The sequence below is a fragment of the Ambystoma mexicanum genome, chromosome 6p (genome assembly GCF_040938575.1).
Source record: "Ambystoma mexicanum isolate Mex_15411 chromosome 6p, UKY_AmexF1_1, whole genome shotgun sequence".
NCBI classification, from domain to species: Eukaryota; Metazoa; Chordata; class Amphibia; order Caudata; family Ambystomatidae; genus Ambystoma; species Ambystoma mexicanum.
Genome location: NC_090935.1, coordinates 795,141,482 through 795,161,343, shown reverse-complemented (window position 1 = coordinate 795,161,343; position 19,862 = coordinate 795,141,482).

Here is a 19,862-nt window from a genome sequence, read left to right as displayed (position 1 = left end):
ACGTATTAAGGAGGTAGACAAGATCAAGGTTGTGGGTCTAAATCCAGGATTCTAAGAGAAGAAAGAGGGAAATAGTTCCTGAAGGAACAGGTGGTCAATTATATGGTGGAAGCACTGTGGTGCAACATGGCATTCACAGAGCCTAGCCTCCACTGATGCTTAAGACTAACAAGCAACCACACATGGGGCACAGAGACCAAGGTGAAGATGTCTCTCTCTGTCTAGGCCAACATGTGTATACATATTGGTCTTGAGTTTGGGGCAATGAGTTCACTGAGGAATTAAGATAGAGAAGCAGCTTCCATATTTTAATGAAACTAGGAGCAAAGAAGAGGTGCATGTACACTTTAACCCCAATGTCTGAGTCGCTGAGAAGTAAAGCCTTATCCTGGGAAGGGATTATAAGGCCAGAGATTGTGTGTGGTAGGCCTATGAACCATGAGACATTTGTTTTCTCTGAACCATAAAAACAAGAAGAGATATCTGAAGGAGAGACACAATACACAGAAAGTTGGTGTTTAAGTTAAGGGGAACCTATACCAACTCAGGTATACCAAGATTTTGCTGGGCCCAGAAAAAACACCCCATTGAGTATCCCTGAAAGTGCAATCAACAAGGCTCTAGGGATGAGGTAAGGGGCTATGAATATTTTTACCTTGATTTTGTTTGATCCAAATATCTTAGTTATTATAAACAAAAAATCATTTTAATTCGTATTTTCATGTATGTGGGATGTTTAGCCCATGGACCCAGATACTGTCTTGGCTTCTGCAACACACACAGCTGCTCCTGTAGCCGGTACAAAACACCTATCGCTCCTCCAACCCTTAGTTCATCCTCTACCAGGTTTTGGGACTGCAGTAGAATGATGTGAATTTCATTCAACCACATCTAAAAATGAGCAGACTGTCCAACACTGCTATGGCCTACTCCTCCTTCAACAAAGGACATGTGTGCCCAGCGCTGCTTTGACCCACTCCTCCTCCAACAAAAAGCACTTTTGTCAAACACTGCTTTGACATTTTCTTCTGCCAACAAAAAACAAGTTTACTTAACATTGCTTAGGCCTTCGACTTCAACAACAAAAGACATGTGTGCCTAGCACTGCTTCGGCTTTCTACACCAAGGAATGACACATCTGACTAACACCAGCTTTCCATTATCCACCAACAAAAGACATGTGTGCCTAGCACTGCTTTGGCTTTCTCCACCACCTACAAAAGACACCGGCCTAACATTTCATTGACCTTCTCCTCCAGCTGTAGACATGCGTGCCTAATATTGATGTGGTATTCTCCTCTGGCAATAAAACAATACTGAGACTTCTTTGGCTTTCTCCTGCACCAACAAAAAAAAGAGATGTTCCTAATACTGTTTTGGCCTTCTCCAACTTCTAAATGCACCCGTGCCTAGCACTGCTTTGGCCTTCTCTTCCACCTACAAAAAGATATGTGTGCCAAAAAACTGATTTGGTCTTCTCTGACAACAAAAGACACATTTGCGCAGCACCGATCTACCCTTAACCTCCAATACAAAGGAGAATTGTACCTAACAATGTTTTTGTCCCCCCCCCCAATAAATATATGTGTACCTGCCAGTGCTTTGGCATATTCCTCTACCTACAAATGACACGTGCCTAACACTGCTCTGGCCTTGTCTGACAACAAACAAACAACACGTGTGCCTGGCAATGTTTTCCCTTATTTTCTGGCAATAAAAGATATATATGCCTAATTCTGCTTTGGCTTCTTCTGCGCCAGCAATCAGGAGTGGTTCTCCGGGAAATGGTGTAATGTACTAACCCTTTGAAAATGCCGGATTTCGACTGGTTTAGTGTACCCCCCTAGACTCATACAAAACTATAATAATTTTCAAGTTTTGACTTGCCAATTTATGCCTGCTTAAAACCAGATGCACTTGTAGAGTTCCAAGTTCGGTTGGTATTCCCGATGGTGTGACTGATGCTTCGTATATATTTTTCTGTAGCATGTCTTTCTTCTTTAAACGTTTTCTTCTGTGGTTTTGGAACTTGATACTAAAACATGCATTTTGCAGAAATTGTTACCAACCTATCTAGTTAATGTCGATCTTCACAAACCTTTCATCGAAAGGCAACTCACAGTTTCATCTTTTGAGTGTGAAATTAATTTGAAGCATGTAAATATCATTTTGTTAATTAGGACACTAAACACACTGGCAATCTGCATAGTAGCGAAGACACATCTTATGTAATAATATAATTCGCAAGAAATTGTGCTCTAATTATTAATGTGACGTTATCAATGACCGTCATTACGGGGTTGCTGGTAAAACCTACTGGTAGGCGGCGGGTTACCGGCAACCCCGCAACACTGTTTCCAAAGCCTGACATCCCGGTAGCGCCGGGAAATCCTGGCAGGCCGTGCAAAGGTAAATCCCCATTCCCGTGGAGTCCTAGAGGACTCCTCAGGAATGGGGTTACTGCAGCACTGACACTGCAATGCTAAAAGTGCCACCGCTTCATTGAGAACACTGCCGATAAGGGCCTGAACTCTCGACAGGTCAGGCCTGCCGCGAGTTCCATGTTGTTACCAGCAATCTCACAGATTGGCGGTCCGGAAAGGGTGCCGGTACGTTGCTAGTGGCCCCCTTATTCCCAGACAGTCAAACATGTAATGAGGCCCTACGAGGCTGGCGGTAACAACAGCATCAGTATTGCTACCGGCACCGTTGCTGCAGTACGCCATACTAGGAGTTCTGCTCGTGGGTGCCCTTGCAGCCACCAGGTCTCACCTGGTGGCAATAGCGGCACCTGCGAACAGAACAGGATGGTAGCACCGGTATCGTTATTAACGATACCGGTGCTACCACCCTCAACATTCCCATTCAGCCCTATGGGGCCGAATGTGAATGGGGAGTCCCTTATTACCAGCACCCGCGAATGGGCAATTACCCGGTCCACCAAACTCTGCATGACCCGGTAATTGCCCATTCGAGGGTGCCGGAAAAAATTGGATACCGGCGGCAGGCGTGCCTGTACTACAGGCACGGCTACCGCCAGCCTCGTAATGACGCCCATTGTTTTTCCACTGCTCATGGAAAATATTAGAAATGTGCTAAAGATATCTGTGCCTCCCCTGGCTTTTTCAGATTTCCATTTTGCCTAATTTCCAATTGCTGTATAGAGCAGCCAGCTTTCTGCCATTCAAGCAGTGGCCTTCTGGATTTCCCACCCCAGTTTCCGGCTCATCAGAGACAGTTGCTTAAGCCTGGCCTATTCCGGGGGTGACCGGCTGCAACACTGTCATGAGAGACAGCTGAGAGCACCCAGAGAAGGAAGCACTAGCTCAGCTATGTAATTGCATTAAGCAGCACAAGGCATTGAAGTCTGGAGCCTTCACCGCAGCAGCAGCTGCTGAGATCTTTCCCATAAACTGCGCCATGAAATGAGATCCCTCACAAAACCTGAAACCTTTTGTTTTAATATTTCAATTAATAAATCATATACGACGCACCGTATCGTGGACATTGTGAACGTTTTGCTACACATGGTTGGTCAAGAATGTGTTTCTCAGGGTATTCTGCCAAACTTTGATATCCAATAATCTTCAAATATGTCTTGCCCAAATAATGCCAGCGTTGATCCACAACACATGGGCAGGATACTTTATATTCGAAATAAGCCTCTAAGAAAGTTAAGAAAATGGTGCCCATGCAAGAGATTTTTTAACAAAAATAATTGATTAATGCAAGGGTGTGAGCACCTGCTAGGGCCACTACAGGCAATCCTGCTAAAAACAAACAAAAAAGAGCCTACTAAAAATGCAGCCGAATGATTTCATACAGCAAGTTCTTCATGTGACCTCTGATGCCAGATAATGTTTCAACGAGGGAATGCCATACCTGAAAATAAAAGGACCAGATTATCAAAAGGAAATTCCCACAAGCGATGAGATGTGCGGGCAAGACTAGAATGTGCGCCTCATCGGTGCACACTTTGCCCTTATTCACGCCCTTTGCACATTAGCACAAATCAATGGGTGTTTATGCACATTTTGAAGTGCATCCCATATTCTCAAACAGGATGTGCTGTAACACTAAAAACATTCTCCCGCACCAGCCTGAGAGAGGGGCAGAGGGATGCACATGTCTGAATGTGTCATGCAATTTTTTTATGGGGACAGCAGCGGTGTGAACTGCGGTCCCACTTACATTTCTATCACTGTAACATGGACTGAGATGCTTTTTTGTTTTCCACATGTTTTAGCATAATGGGCCCTTGAAGGCTTCTTCAATATGAAATGCACTCCAAGCAATTACGTGGGTGCTGGCAGCCTGAAATGATTAGTGTCAGGCGTGAGCTGCCTCACTATTGTGTACAAAGGGCTGAACCCTCTTTTACGCTGCCGCAGAGCTCCCTGAAATGCCCCAGTCACCTTTGAGAATAAGATGGCATGCAAGTTTCTCAAACTACTGCATATAAAAAAAATGCAACCTGAGCATATGTTTTCTTTGGAGCAGCTTTTGAGCACCTGCCTAACAGTCTCCACCTCTATAACATGCAACTCAGAGAGATTGTATTCCTCTTCCGAATAAGAAGAGGCCTTGCTCATAATAAATCCATAAACAAGGATGTCCAATAATGTGTGCTGTTACCCCGAAATAAATGAGTACTAAGCCTGGACCAAATTATAAAAAATGGACCTGCAGGCCCATCAGATAATTTTGATGCAATTCATTCTGTACCCTGCCTGTAGGGTATGTTTTTGGCACAGTCGAATTCTGTGTCGAAGTCACAGCAGACTTCCGGACCTCTCACGATGATCTGTCATTGAACCGAGGTTGAATCTCAGTCTTATTCATCAGATTTGTTCAGCCTATCAGTGCTCTCAAACTTCCTAAAGGAAGTTTGAATCTCTATTTAAGCCCAGATCACGTCCTGTTCCCTTGCAGGTTTTGCTAGGTTATGAGGGAAAGAGTACACAGAGCAGGCTTACATTTGCATGATGCTTGGAGGGTGTTTGAAGTTCTTTGAGAAGGGCTTTGAGGTATGTTGTGAATATTAGGTTTTAGTTGTTGCTTTGTGTTTAGGTTGTTTGTCTCATGGGGTTTTCTTGTCCATTTGTGTAGCCTTTAGTGTTTACCAAAAAATGCTACTATCTCCAATGTAATCCCTAAAGTTAATATCTCCAATCCAATCCCCAAAAAACACCAAATAAATAGGTTAGCATATCCCAGTTCCCACTATGTGTTTTAGGTGCTGTCGTCTCATTTAGCCACTTGCTGCTGTTTTGGTTTGTCATCAATTATTGTGTAGTGTCCTTTGTCTAGTGGGGAATTTCCTTCATCTCAGGATGTTCTTGTTTCTCTGAGTGTTTTCACAGTTCAGGTTTCTCAAGGTGTTCTTGACTCTCCCAGTTCTCCCAGCTCACTGGGCAGTTATCCTAGATTGCTGACCGGTTCTTTCATGGTGGTGCACCTGAAATGCTGGGAGGAAGGACGGAGGAGTATCTTAATTTCTCCAGAAAGTCGGAGGAGCTTTCCCCCATGAAGGTTGAGGAGATGGAACTGTGTGCTGTTCATTGCTGCTAGTACACAGTCCAGGGACATTCATGATTTCTCATCCTCCGAATCAGGGGGGACTATGGGGGTGAGAAGGCACCCTCGAAAATAACTAAAATGTTGCTGGTCCGATAACAACAGTACCAGCAAGCTTACCGGTGCGGTTGTTACCAGACCAGCAAACTTGTAATGAGGCACATTATATACATAGTTGCTCATTGGTCTGACTTGCTATAAGATCCTCCATTATACGAACTAATAAAATTGGTTGGCATGCCTGTGCCATGTCTGGAACATTTGGTTCATTTAGCAGCACGCAAGCCCAGACCCCGGTGCAGGGAGAGAGGACACAAATCTACTTCACCACCCAATTAACCTAGCATCTCTCATCACCCATGCCTTCTGCCATGAAATTGTCTTTGTACTTGTCCTTGTAGAGTATTACCATCTTTGGGAATACACAGAAGTTGGGGCACTCGCTATCATGTCTGGGAATCCATGTTCAGGCTCTATTTACATCCTTTGCTCACATGACAGGAGACCATTATCTGGTTTGTTGTGCAGGTTTTAAATGCTCTGAATGAATTAAAACTTGGAATACGTTGTGCTCTTTCTTGCACTTACGTGAAAAGATGCATCCTCTGTTCACTCGTTCTTCATCAGTGTATATAGCAAACCTTGAATTCTAAAATCTTGACTTCAGGCCAGGCAGCCTTGCCACACAGCTCCATGATCCTGCTATTCTGCTGCGACACAACTTTCCATTCTTCCTTTTATGGTTTCTGCTTATTTAATTCATGATACCAATGTCCGGTTTCTGTACAATAGCGCCTCCGTCTGCATTCTATTTACTACTCATAGCTAACCTCTATGATGACTTGATCTACTTTGCATTTCTGCATCTGTACATTTATTGAACTTCTGTTTTCCGCAGCACTTTATTAACATGTAATCTTCTTCTTTTCCACGTTGATCATTTGTCCTTTGGATTTGGAATCCATACATTCTGCCTCATCACAAGTTTGGCGGTAACCCTTAAATGCACTGGTAATGCTATTATTGCTGTATTTAAGGGTCAGCCAAATCATGGGTTTGGCAGGATTTACCACCAGCTCTCAGCTGGGGGCAAATTCGCCACGATTTATGCTGATTTTCAGTGCTATTACTGCCGCGCTAATACCGCCGGCTGTAATTGCACCAACAATTCCCCACTGAAACAATGGGGAATGAGGAATTCCAGAATGGGCCCAATGGGGAACAGTGGCTTACCGTTCCGGCAAATCTGTGATCCAGCGCTAATAGTACCGGGGGGTTGGCAGTAACACTAATAGCCCCAGCGCTAATACCGCCAGGGATACCGCCCAACTCATAATGAGGCCCAATGCCTTCTTTCAGTATCTCAAGACATTGTGCACACATTCTTATGATGTCATCAGTACATTCACTTAGCTCTTTTTCATATTTTTTGTGGGGGTTCCTCCTGCAGATTGTCATCACTTCGGGGGTACATTCGATAGGGTTTTCTCAATGGGTATCTCCTTCCAAATACTTGCTGTGGTATTGGTACGATAGCTGGTGTCAGGCAAGGCACTGTCTCAAGTCTCCAATACAGGTGATGTGGGGGCGGGATCTCCTGCAGATGTATACAGTTGCTCCTCTGCATTCCCCCCTCTGGTTGAGTCCTCAACCACCTTCTCAAGTAGGTCTGATTCTTTGTATTTTCTCTTGAAGACATGTTTCTTGGATGTCCATATCTTCATCACACCCCTCAAGGTGCCCGTTGTTTTAATGTGTTCATCTACACTCTAGGTCATATAAATGCATTGTGCGTTCGGAGTACAGTAGACAAATCGTCCTATGTAATTCTTAGGCTCTTTTGGATACCAGAATTTTGTTTCTTCAGGTGCCACAAATACTGGCATTCATGTAGTCTCTGATGGCATCATCTGTCAGCACCTTGTCTTCTGGTTCATACTTTGCATCAATCATAATCTTCATTTCCAATGCTTTCTTTAGCGTTTATCCTTATCATACAAAATCCAAAATATTATTATCACCAATACGGAACATGAATAGGTTGGCCATTCCTTAAGGAATCCAGGAAAATAGGCGTGCAAAACAACTATCATCTCCAATGGCCTCGGTCTCATCCAACATTTTTATGTGTAGATCTATCAATATCGATATAGCCTCTGTCAAGGTCCCATTCTCGCTGTCATAAAATGGTTTGAATGTCCAACATGATGGCCCGATCTTAGGGCAAACACCTCCTTCCATTGCTGTAATCATGTCAAGGACATATTTGTTCTGGAAGGTCATCAACCTTATGGCCCTCATCTCTTCCTTAATAGCATTAAATCCTTTCAGAGTGGCATTGATTGTCAGTAGTAGCTCCCACCTGGTGATCTGTAGCCATTTGGCATTCACCGCAGTTTGGATTCCAGGCATAAACATAGATGTGAACATCACTGCAGTTCTGATGAACAGTTGATGCTCGTCAGGAATGTCTTCATAAGGCGTTAGTAAGTTTTTTGAGAAACAATTCTATCCCTTCATCCGCTGGGGTTCTAGTGACCTCCTTATTCTTAGGTGATCATCCACTTTTGGAAAGTCTTCAATCTTCAAGTCAGTTTGTGGAGTCAACAATGCTGGAACATGGATTTGTACCAAAGACGCACTCCACTCCAATTCCTGGGAAATTTCATATATGATCTGGATCCGCAGTCCCAATATTGATCCATTAAGACAGCCGTCCCTCTCCTCATTCCTGGAACGTCAATTGTGTTCTTGTACCCCTTATTCAGTCCAGCATAATTCTTTCCCTGACTCCGAAAGCATAGTGGCACATTGACCAGTGGGACTACAGATACCGGCCCTGCTTCATCTCATCTTCCACCCATGTAGGCAGTTTGGAGTACTTGGCACAAGACCTAAGACTCTTATCATTCACCTTCTGTACTCCTTGCTCTGATTCCTTCCTCAGCAGATGGGCTGCACAGGACATCACTTCATCTTCCCATCCTTTGGGCCTACTCGCTCGCCCATAGATCAGCAGTTGTGAATGTTCCCAGCATCTAGGCATTCCAGTTTTTTCCGTCATATCGGAACAGATCATTCTCTTCATTTCTTCAACAATCAACCTTGTCTTGCCCTGCCGCAGGATACACATGCATCTTGTCTGTCCATCCAGGCTCTGTTTCCATTTGTGTTGTCTTGATATAATCATCCTCGTATAGAAATTACTGTCTTGATCTCATCGCAAGGTTTGCCAACTTCCTTGAAACTTTCCTCTTGTAGTACATGCTGCTAGATGACTGAGGCACTTCGCATCAAACACTGACATCTCTTTTGAAATTAAGGTTTTTACTGTATTCATGGATTAGGGGACGAGAGAGCAGACATAGCAATTCTCATCAGATGCTCTCACCCCCACCTTTTTCATGTGCTGATACCCCATATTATTCCCCAGGAGAGCTGAATCATCAAGATAGGTGTTTATCCCCTGATTATCTTCTTCTGTATCCCTCTTATGTCACCGGACATGCCCATAGAGGTTAAAGAAATGATTATCATTTGTACTCCTACTTGGAAAAATCATAAGAGTTCTTTTTTCAATGGGACCATTAGGATAATAGAGACTTTGAAATGTAAGATACAGAATAAGAAAGAAGAGAAAGAAAATACACACACATATATATATAAATATATATATATTTACAACAAATTCGGCTAAGGTTAACCGAAGAAGACATTGGAAAAATTTCCCAAGCCTGGGAAAAGATAACAAGAGATGATATGAAGAACGAAAGGAAAGAAAGACCAAACTACCTGCCTCTACTCCTAACCTTCCAGGTGAAGGCCGCCAGGAATTCGGAGAAGCCCCTGGAAACCAAACATACGTATGACAAGATGGTGGTGGAAAAAAGAAAAGCTGGGCGTCGTCTCCTGAGAATTGCTAAGAAATCAAACAGTGAGCCTGATTGGGAAAACTGGCGCATGGAAATTAAAACCTACAAGAATTGGCGAAAACAATATCGAGCCATACAATATCAAAATGACGCCGAAGCTATGATGCAAAATCTACAAACTAAAAAATCAAGCGAATTCTGGAAGCTAATCAAGGAGACAAATGGTACCCAGCTGGCTTCCATGTCCAATGCAGTAGCTGAAGAAACATGGGTTCAATATTTCACTGAAGAATTTCTGGGTCCCACCATCGATCCTCAATTGTCGAAGCAGAATCCGCTATCAGTGTGGGTGGATCTGTCCAATACTACGGACATCGAAGCAGCCATACGAAACTTGAAAAGATCAAGAGCACCAGGTCCCGATGGACTAACCAATACAGATTTAAAAATGTTTCCCGAAAAGTGGGCAAAAACAACAAGTAAAATCTTCTTGGAATGTGGCAGAACGAATATGATCCCCGAATCATGGCAAAAAGCAGTGATTGTCCCAATTTATAAAAGGGACCGAGACAAGAACCTATGAGCTACAGACCCATTGCTCTTCTGGACATTCTTGGCAAACTCTATTCAGCCAGTCTTCTGGTGCACTTTCGAACATGGTTAAAAGACAGCCCAGCGAATGACCTACTTCAAACAGGTTTTCAAAAAAACGGCTGTTCTACCATCAATCTCATAATCCTAAACATCTTGAAGGCTAAAGTCAAAGAGGGGGGGCCAAAGGTCTATCTAGCCTTTGTCGATCTCTCGAAGGCGTTCGATAAAATCGATAGACAAAGGCTATGGAGAAAGTTGCAAGTTTGGAAATGCCCCATTAAAATATTGGAACCCATAAAAGCACTCCATGCAAACACAAAGATCAGAATTAAACTCAACCACCAAGGCATGCTTTCCAAGGAGATCAATGTCAACCGAGGAGTAAAACAGGGTTGCCCCTTGGCCCCCGTGCTGTTCACAGCCTTCCCGGGAGACTACTAACACTCCGTAGAACAAATCCGCTCTTTTCCCCCCAAAATCAGGAAAATGGTGATTCCTCGATAACTGTATGCGGATGACATTATTGTGATCGACCAGACGAAGGTCACCTTACAGAGAAAACTAGCCAACCTGGAGTCCTATATATCTGAAAACAATCTCGAACTCAATAAATCAAAAACAAAGGTTATGGTTTTGGAGTAAGTCCCTAACAAAAACACGAAGAATCTAAAGATCTACTTGGAGAAAACTGAAATCGAAATTGTAACCAGCTTTAAATATCTAGGGCTACAAATTGATAGCTCTGTAGTCGAAACGAGTCTCGTCAATCAAATATGGGAAAAGGTGAAAAGCTTAACAACCCAAACAAGAGCAGTGGATCGCAAATACGGCAAATTTTCCCTCAGTCCAGCAATAACTTTCTACAATACTAAAGTAATTCCAGTTTTGATCTATGGAACAGAATCTGCCTTATATCTCAAACGTAGTATCTGGAGCAAAATTGAAGGACAGCTCTGGAAATCAGTACTAGGTCTCCCCAAATCCACTGCCATGTCGGCGATAAGGAGGGAGCTGGGGCTCATATCTTTGGCATCAAAGGTCGATCAGAGTGCCTTACGTCTGTATAGACGAATTATCATGTCAGACACCCTTCCTATCTACAACATCGTACGGGAAGAAATTGATGAATGCAAATGTGAAGCCTTGAATAAATGGGTCAAAGCCAGACAAGATGACTTGAAAGACATTGAATGCACCGAGAAAGAGCTGAAAGAAAATCCAGAATGAATAAAAAAAAAAATGGAACAATATGATTGGATCCTGACAAAGAACAAGCAACGGGGAACAAACTTTTGAAGCATCTCCCGCCTACCTTCAACAAAGGAAAAAAACCTTTGCAATACTGCGCTAAGTTCCCCAACAAGAATCTGAGAAATAGTGTTATGAGAGCAAGACTCAATCTGCTCCCTACTAGAGAGATTATAACAATCAGAAGATCAGGTCCCGAGAAAAGCTGTCGCTTATGTAAGAATGTCATGATGCCCGCTCCCGGGGAGCCGGTTCAAGCCCTGCGTCCGCGAAATCGGACATCCAGTCCCCAAGGAAGGACCCAGCAACCCCATATAGGGGCCCTTTGGACAGTGTCCTGGCGCCTATGGCGCTAGGCTCATAAAAGACATCAGTCCTGGCGCAATAGGCGCCAGGCTCATTATGGGAGTGCTTGGGTGCACTTACCTGATGCAGACCATGCTGCAGGATCCCGTCCTCCTTGAGGCCTGAAAGGAACTACTTTACCTGTGGGACTAATTTACCATCCGGGCGTGGTCAGGGAAGGATACATACCTGATTGGAGGAAGGATACATACCTGGAACTTCTTCCAAGGCTATTTAAACCCCACCCGAACAGCCACACGTGCTTCGCGTTGTTCTGCATCTAGCAGCTGGACGCTCACCGTGTCTGCTCCTGCATCCTGACTTCTGCCACGCCTGCCACCATCCTGGATCACCTGCAAAGGAAGAGAAGAAGAGAACAGAAGAAGGAAAAGTCCTTACCTGCTAAATCCGCATCCCGGAGGCATCTCGCCGACAATCCTGAAAAGGAAGACTTTAATTTAAAAGCTCATCGTGTCGATCGCTGTAGCGCCGCATTCCACTCACCTTTACAGGGCGCCTCCATGTTCAGCAGCGATCATCCGGATTCGCAGTCACGCCCCAGCGCCTAGGGAGAAAAAGACCAGAACAAAAGGTGAGAGAGAGAAGGGAATAAGGTAAGCTAAATCTCCATGTTAAGACTTACCTGTTGATTCATTCCCTCTTCATTTCGGGTCCGCGCCGCATCCTGGCATTTCCGGACCACGGCCCCTAAGGGGAAAAAGAGACATCAGCGTTAATGAGCGAATGAAAAGACATTACCAAAAAACGCTCATTAAAGACTTACCTGATTTCTACAAGGATTTCACCTCTCATCTCGGGTCGGTGCCTGTTCCCCGGCATTCCATACCCCAGCCCCTATGGGGAAAAAGACACTAGCATTAGTACATTAATGCATGGACACAAGGGGAACCTCTTATCAAAAAACTTACCTGGAAGCCAAACAAGTTTGGTTCTCACCAATCCGAAAATCCAGTGAAGTGACTGGATACCAACGCGCCCCTGCATCAGAAGCAGGATGGAGAGCTCGTCCTTCCAGACCCTAAGGTGAGACGCTACAAGAAATCACAGAAGGGTTTCGAGGAGGGTGAGAGGGGAAAGTGGGAGGCTGATTGCATAACCCCGCAGACAGTTAATCCCCTATTTTCGCCCACAGAAGGATACTTCTGCGAGCCAGACAAGCCAGATTTGGGGGGCCCGGTCCAGTCCGTCTTCCGAACCCTGCGCATCACCTTAGAAGAGGTCACAGCAGCGCGAACCAGGCCAGCGCCTCCGTGGGAGTCAGGTGAGCGTAACAGAACGCAAAGCCTTCCTACAAATTCCCACCCAGGCGCTATGGAAAGTTCTGAGACTGATCAGTTGGCCCAATTACTGGGGGAATTACGGGCCGAAGTACATGCCGCTCGTCAAGAGACTAATTCCCTCAGGAGGGAATTAATAATATCAAAGGAAAGAACTGATGACCTGGCCAGACAGCTTTTGCAAGGTCAAGCTGGGCAAACTCCTCTACCCGGTTCTGGAGGGAACCCCGCTCCTGTGGTTTCCAGTAACCCTGTGCAGATTAATCTACCTGGAAACATGCCGCTGGCCCCACCCGAACGCTTTGCTGGGGACCCCAAACGATTCGCCGTATTCATGAATCAGTGTCGTTTGCACTTCCTATGCAGACCTGGGGCCTTCCCTAATGATCAGACCAAGGTAGCCTTTGTATTGTCATATCTCAGCGGCTGCGCTGCCGATTGGTCAGTTCCACTGGTTACTCAAGATGACCCGATTCTCCGTGATTTTCAAAGGTTTCAAGCAAGCATGCAAAGGTTATTTGCTCGACATTCTCAGGGGCAGGCTCTGGATGACGAACTTCTATCCCTGCGACAGGGCAATCAGGACCTCCTATCCTATATTGCAACCTTTAATAGACTAATTGTGGAAACGGGATGGCCAGAGGATAAGAGTCACGTTGTTTTATCGAGGCCTTCGCGGAGAACTTAAAGATGTCTTGGCCCAAGTTGTAAATCCGCCCCAAGAATGCACAGAGTATATAGACTTAGTGGTCCAATTGGATCACAGACTTCAAAACAGAAAAGTAGATCGGTCCAGGTTTGAGACCCGGGTGTTGGTCAAGACCCATGCTAATCCCAAGGGAGTTGATGTCTCTGAGCCTATGCAATTTGGAGGGGTTAAAGGACCCTTAACTCAAAAGGAACATGAAAGGAGGCGGCAGTTAAAATTATGTCTTTATTGTGGGAATTCTGGACACTTTCTACGAGATTGCCCGGCAAAACCGCCCCGAAAGGCGGTAGGAGCCGCTGATAAAAACCATGAAGACTCTGTTTCGGGAAACGACTCCGCCCGACAAGTGTAGGGGTCCGTTTGCCGAGCTTGAAAACTAACTCTCAGACCTTGCATTTCATTGTGCCAATGGTTCTCGTAGATCCAGAACAGCTTAAGCGGTTGCATGCAATAAAGGCATACATCGATAGTGGGGCTATTGGAAACTATGTGGATCGTGAATTGGTCTCTAGGATTAACTTCCCTCTCCGTCCTAAAACCAGCAAAGATGTCATCACCACAGTTGATGGAACTGAAATTGCCGCTGGACCGGTAACACATTCCACTACTGAGGTGACTCTTATTGGTCCCGACGGCCATCGGGAGGGTGTTGTGTTTGATGTAATCAAGGCTCCACAGTTTCAGGTTATTCTTGGAATCCCTTGGTTAGAGACACATAATCCTCGAATTGATTGGCGAGCTAAGAGAATAACCTTCCCGGATTGTACACAAACCTGCTACACAGAAAACCTGAAGATTAATCTAGCATCTGTAACCTCTGCCTCCATGCAACTACCTTGGAATACCAAGACGTTCAGGACGTCTTCCAAAAGGAACAGGCCAACACGTTACCTCCTCACAGATCGTACGATTGCCAAATCGATCTGGTGCCCGGTGCACAACCCCCTTGTAGCAGGATTTATGCCCTTACCGGACCTGAGAATCTGCATTTGAGACAATATTTGGATCAATACCTAGCTAATGGTTTTATTCGCCCGTCAAAGTCCCCGGCATCCTCGGCTTTGTTCTTCGTGCCCAAAAAAGAAGACGACCTTAGAACTTGTATCGATTACCGCGCATTGAACCAGATAACGGTTAAAAACCGTTATCCTCTGCCTCTGATCCGAGTTAAAGAAGGCGATGAATGGAAAAGTTAAAGAAGGCGATGAATGGAAAACTGCCTTCTGTACTAAATACGGATTATTCGAGTACCAGGTGATGCCTTTCGGATTGTGTAACGCGCCGGCTGCCTTCCAATACTTCATGAATGATGTCCTTCGGGAACTCATCGATGTTTGTGTTGTCGTATATATCGATGACATTCTGGTGTACTCCCCTTCGGAATCTGATCACAGAAAACACGTCAGGGCAGTACTTGAAAAACTCCGCCAACACAAACTATTTGCTCAATTGGAGGAATGCGTTTTCAATACCACAGAAGTCGAGTTTCTAGGTTTCATCCTGACACCCAAAGGAGTACGAATGGTCTCAAGAAAAGTGGATGCCATCCTCAAATGGCCATCACCTAGCTCTGTAAAAGGGGTTGAAAGCATGCTCGGCTTTGCCAATTTCTATCGCAGGTTTATCCCGGAATTTTCACACGTGGTACAACCCATTACTGCACTCTTGAGGAAAAATAAACGTTTTGAATGGTCTGAAGAAGCCGAGCAGGCCTTTCAGGATTTAAAAGCTAAGTTTACCTCTGCACCTATATTGAAACACCTGCGTCCAGATCTCCCGTATGTCGTCGAGACTGACGCATCCAGCCTAGCCATGGGAGCTGTCCTGTCCCAAAGAGATCCCGAAACCAACCAACTGCATCCCATAGCATTTTGGTCCAGAAAGTTCTCGGCACCCGAGGTTAATTATGCAATCACGGACAAAGAACTGTTAGCCATTAAATCCGCTTTTAAAGCCTGGCGGCATTATCTGCTTGGCGCTCGACATACCATCACAGTGATCACTGATCACCGGAATTTACAGTATTTGAAAACCGCCAAGGCTCAGTCATCATGGCAGCTCCGATGGGCTTTGTTTTTCGCTGAATTTGATTTCGTGATTACCTATCGACCTGGCTGCAAGAATGGCAAAGCAGAAGCCTTATCCCGAATTGGAAGGGGAGAATCTGATACAAACTCAGAACCAGTACCAATAATTCCCGAACAGAGGATTCTAGGCATGACTTCGTTACAGACGCTTGAAGACATTCAAGCCAGAGTGAAACAACTCCTGGACCCTACAACCTTACAGGAATGGATACAAAAGGGATCAGACTTTACCATAGATAATGGTTTACCTTATTTCCAAGGACGCGTATTCCTGCCACATAAGGAATTACACGAACTAGTTATTTCCGGTTATCATGATACATTAATAGAGGGACACCCCGGTATTGCCAAGACAGAGGAAAAGGTGAAACTACAATTTTGGTGGCCCTCTTGGCGAAAAGATGTTAAATCTTTTGTGATGTCCTGTGGTGTTTGTGCCCAAAATAAAAGTCAAAAGAAAAGACCAGCCGGTCTCCTTCAACCTCTAGACATACCACCAGCACCCTGGCACACCCTATCAATGGATTTTATTACGGACCTGCCTCCTTGTTCGGGGTACAATACTATTCTGGTAATTGTGGATTTGTTTTCCAAAATGGCCCACTTTATTCCTTTGAAAGGTTTACCTTCAGCTTCTGTCCTAGCCAAAGAATTCCTCAAAAATATTGTTCGGCTACATGGATTCCCATCTATACTAATCTCTGACCGGGGAAGCCAATTCATTTCCCACTTCTGGTGCAAATGTTGTCAAATGGCGCAGATCGACGTAAGATTATCGACCAGTCACCACCCTCAGACCGATGGTCAGACCGAGAGTACAAATCAGACCCTTGAACAGTACTTACGGTGTATGTTACAGCAATCTGAAAGCAACTGGAAAGACATTCTTTGGATAGCCGAATACGCATATAATAATTCGGTACACTCTGGAACTGGCCACAGTCCTTTTTATACTTTGTTTGGGCATCACCCTCGAACCTCAAACCTTGACTCACCTCAGAACCTCGGAATGCCTGCAGTAGAACATCTGCATTCTACAATTACCCAAGCCTTCAAAGAGGCAACTACGCATTTACAACAAGCCAAGAGAAAATACAAGGAGAATGCTGATCTACATCGGAGTGAAGCACCTCCGTATCAGATTGGGGATCAAGTGTGGTTAGCTACCAGACATTTACCACTCAAAGGGCCTCGAACTTTTAACCCAAAATATCTGGGACCTTATTCTATTACGGCAATAATTAACCCAGTGGCTGTTAAACTTGATTTACCAGCTAGTATGCGAATTCACCCTGTTTTTCATGTGTCACTTCTGAAACCAGTGGTACCCGGAACCCGACTACTCAAACCTCCAGAACCTATTCTAATAGATGGGGAGCCCGAATTCGAAGTGAAGAACATTTTAGACTCAAAAATGTTTAGGTCAAAGGAAAAGGAAGACTTTAATTTAAAAGCTCATTGCGTCGATCGCTGCAGCTCCGCATTCCACTCACCTTTACAGGGCGCCTCCATGTTCAGCAGCGATCATCCGGATTCGCAGTCACGCCCCAGCGCCTAGGGAGAAAAAGACCAGAACAAAAGGTGAGAGAGAGAAGGGAATAAGGAAAGCTAAATCTCCATGTTAAGACTTACCTGTTGATTCATTCCCTCTTCATTTCGGGTCCGCGCCGCATCCTGCATTTCTGGACCCCGGCCCCTAAGGGGAAAAAGAGACATCAGCGTTAATGAGCGAATGAAAAGACATTACCAAAAAACGCTCATTAAAGACTTACCTGATTTCTACAAGGATTTCACCTCTCATCTCGGGTCGGTGCCTGTTCCACGGCATTCCATACCCCGGCCCCTATGGGGAAAAAGACACTAGCATTAGTACATTAATGCATGGACACAAGGGGAACCTCTTATCAAAAAATTTACCTGGAAGCCAAGCAAGTTTGGTTCTCACCAATCCGAAAATCCAGTGAAGTAACTGGATACCAACGTGCCCCTGCATCAGAAGCAGGATGGAGAGCTCGTCCTTCCAGACCCTAAGGTGAGACGCTACGAGAAATCACAGAAGGGTTTCGAGGAGGGTGAGAGGGGAAAGTGGGAGGCTGATTGCATAACCCCGCAGACAGTTAATCCCCTATTTTCGCCCACAGAAGGATACTTCTGCGAGCCAGACAAGCCAGATTTGGGGGGCCCGGTCCAGTCTGTCTTCCGAACCCTGCGCATCACCTTAGAAGAGGTCACAGCAGCGCGAACCAGGGCAGCGCCTCTGTGGGAGTCAGGTGAGCGTAACAAAGAATGAGCAAACGCTCAAGACTCTAAAGCACTTAGTGATAGACTGCCCAAACACGATTGAAAGCAGAAAGCTATACCTCCCCTCTTTGGCTGAAGGCTTGTGGATCATCAAAAGGGATGATCTGTGGTACAGATTAATCTCCGGCGAAAATAGACGATGGTCCCAAGCTCTGACAAAACTGATAGAACTAGTGTTCGCACAGATTAACAGCACTCGGCGAGAGGGCGATAACATTATGAATTCAGAAGCACACTAGCTCTGACCACCCTTCCTTTGCCTTTTGGAACTAAGGTTCCTGCCCTTGACGGAGGCCTGGCCAGCCCCGACTGGGGAGGTATTTATGTATTTATTTGTTAGCTCGACGCCGGATCCGCAAAGGTTTTTGACAAAACTTAGTTTTTACCTAGTAAAGTTAAAAAAAATATATATATATATATATATATATATCAGGCATAGAAGTCTGGAAAAAACATTTGGTGTGCCATCCCAATACTTTTTGAACTTGTGCTCTTTCTATAATCACATTATCTTCTTCAGAAATCATTTTTAATACAGGCGTTCACTTTCACATTCGTAATTATACAAATCTACTCAGTTATCGATGATAAGAGTATCCTTATCAATGGACCATTTTTAGGATCATGTAGAAATGTGTGAATATTAACATCTCTCTGAAAAAGAACAGGGTAGGACTGAAGTATGAACACAAAAATAGCAACTACAAGCCAATGTAAGTCACTGTCGACGGGTATCATATATTATCCTTGAAACAGATATTCTCCTAAAAATGAATCTGGGTATTGATCTCTCTTCCAATTTCTAATCAGAAACGGATTTCGGCATAATACTGATGCAATTTTTACTCCTTCAAAGAATTTCTAGAATGTACGTTTTTAGCCTCTGGAATTCTCTGCAAGTCTGTGCACTTCCTGCTACAAGTTTAAGGAGTGTACAATGAATTCCAGTCCAAAATGAAATGTGTGATTAATCGCACATTGCTTTATCGCCCTTCTTCTTGGTCATTGATCAAGTGTGCACATGCAGAAATTCTTCTTCTTGTCTTGCTTCTTGTTCAATGAGCGCTGGAGGGAGGGTCTCACCTTTGTAGATTTTTACATCTCCTAGGTCCAACCAAGCTCTTCTTCCTGATACCTTAACTGCAGAATGGGAGACTTCATCAACATAAAAACAGACCATTGAACCTAGGCTCATGCCATTTATGGGTGAAATTCTTTATGCGGATCTGGTCGCAAACATACAACTCTGGTGGTGGAAATAGTTCACTCGGATTGCTTGCTGGACTCTCCTCTTCCTTTGTCTTGGGGGATAGCTCAGGGGCAACATGCTCACTTTGGAAGCAAGACAACACAGAGAACCACAGGTTCGATACCCGGGTCTGTGCTTAGAAACCTCTGGGTATTAAGCATTCTATAAATAACCTATCATATCATACCATATCATGTTCCTTGAACCCTCCCACTGATGCTTGACTTGATCTGCAATGAAACACTGGTAGTCATACATGTCAAATAATCATGCATTTCATCACCTAAAGCCTTTCCTACAATCTGGGCATCACTCCTTACTCTAGATGGGGGTGTAAGAGGCGTCCTCATGCAACGCCCTATCACTAACTCGTGGGGCATAAGATGGTGGTCTGAACTTGACTGATTTTGAAGGGCATATAAGGCTCGTGGCAAGCAATAAAGCCATCCCTTTTTCAACGTTAATTTCTTCTTGGCTATCCTCTTTTCAAGTTGGCCGTTGAGTCTCTCACATTTACTATTTGCTTGTGGATGATAAGCAGAAGAAAACATATGTTTTATGCTTAGTATAAGTCCTATTTGT